At 46.2% G+C, this 5662-nt stretch overlaps 1 protein-coding gene across 5 annotated transcripts in view; it reads right to left on the reverse strand.

Annotated features, from left to right (window-relative positions):
* NTNG1 (netrin G1) overlaps positions 1–737 on the reverse strand; it is a 307008-nt gene extending 306271 nt beyond the window's left edge. For all 5 annotated transcript variants that reach the window (XM_029949313.1, XM_029949310.1, XM_029949309.1 and 2 more), the window contains exon 1: positions 70–737. The gene's annotated coding sequence lies outside the window, so the exon portion shown is untranslated. The remainder of the gene's footprint in view (positions 1–69) is intronic.
* Positions 738–5662: the final 4925 nt, after the last annotated feature.

The following is a 5662-nucleotide window of genomic DNA, read 5'->3' on the forward strand; positions in this document are numbered from 1 at the left end:
TCGCGGTGCCAGAGGACTCTGCGGACCCCCAGCCCCGCGCCGGCCCGCCACTCCCCGCCGCTCAATTACCTTGGTCGCGGGCCCCAGAGGGGGAGCTCCCTGCGCGTCGCCCCCTCTCGGAGACCTAGCCGAGAGGGGGAATTCCTTCCCGTTGACGTCCTCTTCCGAAATGCAAAAGATCAGTGACTTTGACAGGTAGATGAGGGGGAGGGCGCAGGGGTGGGCGGAGAGGAAGAGAGGATGAGAAAGGTGCCTCTCCCTCCAAAAATATAGTGATATTAATAATGAAATCGCAGCCTTCGGGAGGGCTCGCCAGCCCAGTCCCCCGCTTGCCGGCTCTCCGCGCCTCCTCGCGCCGCTGCCTCTGCCACTTCTCGCCTTAAACTTTTACTGGGGGATTTTTTCCCCCTCCTATTTCTATTTTTCTCTCTCTTTCTCTCTCTCTCCTTTAAAAAAATTTTTTTTTTTCAGCTGCAGGACGATTTCCTGATTCCTGGGGATCAGAACCAGCGGCCGGGCGGTTCTACCCCGCTTGGCACAGCTTTCATTTTATTTCAGATGAAGACGTTGAGCTTAGTCAGAAGGGACATAAATCAGGACAATTAGCATTGGCGCCAAGAAGATCCTCTAGTAACAATTTCGCCCGGGCTTCCTTCGCGCATTCCTCCACTCAAGTCAGAAATGTCACTGCACATAGCGTTGATGGCTGTGAGACGCGACGCACCCAAAGTCCATTTGATGAAATATACATGGCCCACGACGCTTCTGGATTGCGGCTCCCGGGCTCCCCGCCCCCGCCCGCGGCGCCCGGCCGGACCGGCTCCGAGCGGGCCGAGTGCTCTCTGCAAACTTAGGGGCGCGTGCAAATTAAAGAGTGAGCGCGAGGGCCGGAGAAGGGAGAGGGGAAGACGCGAGCCCCGGGAAGCCGCAGCCCTCAGAGGGGTGGCTCGAACGTTGCACTTAAAAGCAGATCTTCTGCAACTGCCAGCAAGTGGAAGGATTGCAAACCTTACACTACCTCGAGACCTGGGCGCTCCGAGCGGTCCTAACTCCGTCCCGCTCGCTGTTGCTGCTGCTGCTCCCGCCGCCGGTGCCGCCGCTCCACGACCTCCCAGTGCTCAGGCTCTGAGACCACCCTTCACCTCCCCACCCCCAGCTCTCCCACGGAAGCGCCCTTTCCAGTAACTCTTCACGTACCATCCACTCGAGCCCCCGCCCGCCCCATCCCTCACTGCTGGCTCTCCTCTTGCAAACCGGCCCTAAGCGCACCCCTCGCCCCTAGCAGGGATCCCTTCGGTGCTTTTCAACCAACAATTCCCAGGCCCGGCCAGCGGCCCCTAGAGCGCCAGCATTGAACCTCCTAATTTAGAAATGCATTCTCCTTTGGAAAGTTGAAGTTCAAAAGACAGCTGTGCCTGTACAGGGTTTCTTGTCTTTCCCAAGAAAAACGCCAATACCCCAGCCCCAAGACTTCATTTCCTACCAGTGTGGGGGCTCAGACTTACCTGAAATCACTCTTAGCTACAAGCTAACGTCAAAAAATAAAAAACAAATTAAAAATCCAGTCTTAGACAGGAGACACTTTAATTAGAAAGAAAGACTATTGCAATCGAGAGAGAGCTGTGATCTCAGAAATCTGTAAGCCTCTCAAAACCAAACAAAAAGGCGTTGATACAGTTAAGGGGATGCGGGGTGAGGGAAAGTTGGGCAGATGAGAGGAAGTAGACGGAAGGCATGACTGAGCCGAGGGGTTTGACAAGAAATGCGTCTCTGTGATCCACGGATTTGGGGAATAAGCGGACAAGGAAACACGTTCTGCATTTTAGTGCTTGCTCAGATTTGCAGGCAAGCTAGCATTCAGGGGTCGGGGGGAGGAGAGAAGCCTGACTCAAGTTTAGTCAGGGCAAAGCAGAGGGCAAGTGTGGGCAACTGTGAACCCTTGGGTCACTAACTCCACACCCTACAATGAAGGCTCAGCGCCAAGAGCAGAGGGGTCACTTTCCTGCAATGGCTGGGAGGGTGGGGAGTCAGAAGTGTTTGAGGGAGAAGTTTGTTGAACTGAGCGTATAACCAGATGCTGTTGGCCCCCAAGCAGCCAGAAAGGAGGCAGAGATTCCAAGTATCCAGCCCCTAGACCCTGCAACACTGAGAGGTCACAGTGAATCCTTCTTCCCTTGCCTTTCTCCAGTGCCAGAATCTGTGTTTTCCTCGCTTTCCTCCTCTCCACCTCTATTCTTAAGCACTGACATGTCAAAAAGGGATTACCTAATGGTTGAAACTCTTGAAAGGCATGCTTAGACCTTGGCCGTTCCTGGCTCTTCATCAGTCCCTGTCCATGATCCCCCCGGGGTTGAAATACACTGATTATATGGAGATACTACTCATCATTTCACCCTTCCTCACAGGCTCCAGGAGCCTAGAAACCTTCAGGGGAGCCACTAGGAGTCAAGAAACAACACCCACAGGGTGCTCTCACTTCTCGCTGCACCCCTCCCCCCTGGCTGAATACAAACAGCTCTCAGCCTTACCTCTCCCTCTTGTTCTTTCTGCTCAAGCCAAGAAAACCCCTTCTGAGTTTCCATCCCCAGTTTTATCTGATATTTTTAGATCCTTTTCTGGGAAAAAGAAAAGAAAAGTTATCCATGCAGAGATTAGGAAATTCCTTCCCGGGATATACCAAGATCTGTGTGATATTAGCTCCCTACGTGGAGAAACATTCCCTTCCAGATGTCAGAGTCTTGGAACTAAACTTCCCCTCTTGCTTCACTAAAGCCCTCCCTCGTTGCCAGGGCTCCTTTGATGGTGAGGCACACACCGGTCCCAAAAGAATATACGTGAAGGGGGACCCTTTCCAGGACTGGGAGAGTTTGCCAGAGGTGATTTAAAAAAAAAAAAAAATCTGCTCTGATCTTTTCAAAGCCTCAGTAAATCACCAATTTTAAACATGTGGATGTAAACTCTGCTCAGGAAATCAGAATGGCCAGAGGAGACTTTTCAACGAGAAAATCCCTTTCTCCTCCAGTGGAAATGGAGTGGGAAGGACCTTGTCTCCAAAAAAGTACTTTCGGTGGGTCTGATATACTTCCTCCAACAGAGAACCCTTGAATTTATCTATCAAACCAGCTTTCCTGAATGCATCATTGCACAGTTGTTTAAATAATACATAGCAATTGGAAATTTACTGTAGATCTATTCTTGGCATCTGAGAAAATAAGTTAGGGCATGCTTACTTTTCCTACCATCCTTTACCTTCTCTCTCTCTCTCTCTCTCTCTCTCTCTCTCTCTCTCTCTCTCTCCACACACACACACACACACACACACACATATATAAAACTTTCTTTGGAAAGAACAATTTTTCTGTTTTTATTTAACCTTTCGACTCTGCCTTTTTTTTTTCTCTCTCTCCTTTAGAAAAGAATTGTTTGATCTTTCAGTTCTCCAGCTTTAGATCTCTGGCAGGATTCCATGCATTTCTCATTCTTCTTCAACTTAGATTTTCATTTATTTGTAATCCCATTAGGTCTCTAACTATTGTTCATTTTGCTAGGTTATTAGCTTCTTAGAAACCTTCTTTTTAGAGATTTGGCAAGGCTGTTCAAATACGTGTAGCATCAATATGCCAGACTGGTAATAGTGGCATATTTGCAACATATCTGGTCCAAAAAGATATGTCTTCTTTTTTTTTTAATGTTTTTTTTTTTTTTTAAATTGAGAGACAGAGAGAGACAGCGTGAGCAGGAGAGGGTCAGAGAGAGAGGGAGACACAAGAATCTGAAGCAGGCTCCAGGCTCTGAGCTAGCTGTCAGCACAGAGCCCAACGAGGGGCTCGAACCCATGAACCATGAGATCATGACCTGAGCTGAAGCCTGACACTCAACCGACTGAGCCACCGGGCTGCCCATGTGTCTTCTTATAAGTACTGTAAAGCACTTAACATAAAATTGGTATAAGATCAAGATTCATTTCAGGTGTGGATAATTGTTGCCCATTTCCAGGATTCAGCTATAGCCTCCTTGGTAACAGGAACTAACTCCCCATATATTAAATTAAGACTTCCATGTCCCAAATATCCAAATCAGGGACGAGCTCTGTTTGGCCAATTGTACACTATGTGATAGATGCTTTTTATAACTGCTGCTTGTGTCCCAGTAGAAACATCCTAGCAGTTGTAAAACCTTTAGTTGTTTCTTGCCTCCACTCTGTGCTTGGGGACATGTTTTATTACAAAGCCATTAGCGGTGTAGTTTTGACAGGTTTTGAAGTTCCTTACCTAACAGGGTTTTTTAATGCTTAAATATTTTGACATTTAAACCTCTCACAAGCCCTAACCATCTGGTCTGGGCTCTATCACTAGGCTATACTGGCATCTTCCTGCTGTCATAGGTGTTCCAAGTATACTTATCTTCAAACTTCAAATTTACAAACCCAGTGTATCCTAGTATAAAGCATGCCCACCATAGATACATCAGCAATTTCACTTAGTTTTTCTGATAGTAGACCAAAGGGCATATTGTTTAATATAAGAAAATACACATATTTACTGTACTGCTGATTCTATACCATGAAGAATAGCAGCTGGTATAAGCTATTGATAGTTAATGACTAATGCAGGGAACATGACCTTTGGGATTCATATGCTTTCTAATACATGGCACTGTATGAGACGTTCCGGAAATAATAAAATAAACTGCTTGGCTAAAGTAATATAAAAATTTTAACAAAATGTAGATTCTGGTATTTTTTTAGGAGAAAGCATTCTAACCTAAATGATGACTCCTTTTAGTCAAATATTTCATGTATTTTTAATATTTTGACTTCACAGACCTAGCTAGAAGTGTTTGAAGGAGAATAGTTTTCTTATTTCTGTTCACCTAATCTCATCCATGAGAAATCACTTCTAATTTTTTTTTTTTTTTGAGTGCACTGGAGAGAGGCAGAGGGAGAGGGAGAGATTCTTAAGCAGGCTCCATGCTCAGCACAAAGCCTGAGGCAGGACTTGATCCCACAACCCTGGGATCATGACTTGAGCCAAAACCAGGAGTCAGGTGCTCATCTGACTGAGCTGCCTCGGTGCCCCACTTCTTAATTTTTATGATTTCAGGGCATATGACATTAGATGTTTTTATCCAACCAGTAAAACCTGTCAAAATCATGACAACTTGAGCTTTTTTTTTTAACCTATTTCAGTGTTTTTGAGGCTCAGAACACATTGTCAATATTTGTTCAACAGTTTTTCTGAGGCTACAAAAAGAGGCATCCCACTAGCAAGTTTGGATAGCTATGGTCTAAACAAACTCAGTGTCTATGAACTTGTATTTTGTTGTATTTCGTTTGTCTATTTAAGATCATAAATTTACTTCCTGACAAAAGGAGATCTTCCAATTAATCTAGTGTCTGGCTAGAAAATTCATCTCAAAAATCAACTGCTGTGTAGATTTCTTCAAATGTAATTTTCATATTTTCAATTCTTCTTCCACAACAAAATCAGGATCCTTTTAAAATTGAGAAGGAAGGGGTGCCTGGGTGGCTCAGTCGGTTAAGCCTCCGACTTCCCTCAGGTCAGATCTTACGTTCGTGGGTTCGAGCCCCGCGTCAGGCTCTGTGCTAACAGTTCAGAGCCTGGAGCCTGCTTCTGATTCTGTGTCTCCCTCTCTCTCTGCC

Source organism: Suricata suricatta, chromosome 8 (assembly GCF_006229205.1).
Source record: "Suricata suricatta isolate VVHF042 chromosome 8, meerkat_22Aug2017_6uvM2_HiC, whole genome shotgun sequence".
NCBI classification, from domain to species: domain Eukaryota; kingdom Metazoa; phylum Chordata; class Mammalia; order Carnivora; family Herpestidae; genus Suricata; species Suricata suricatta.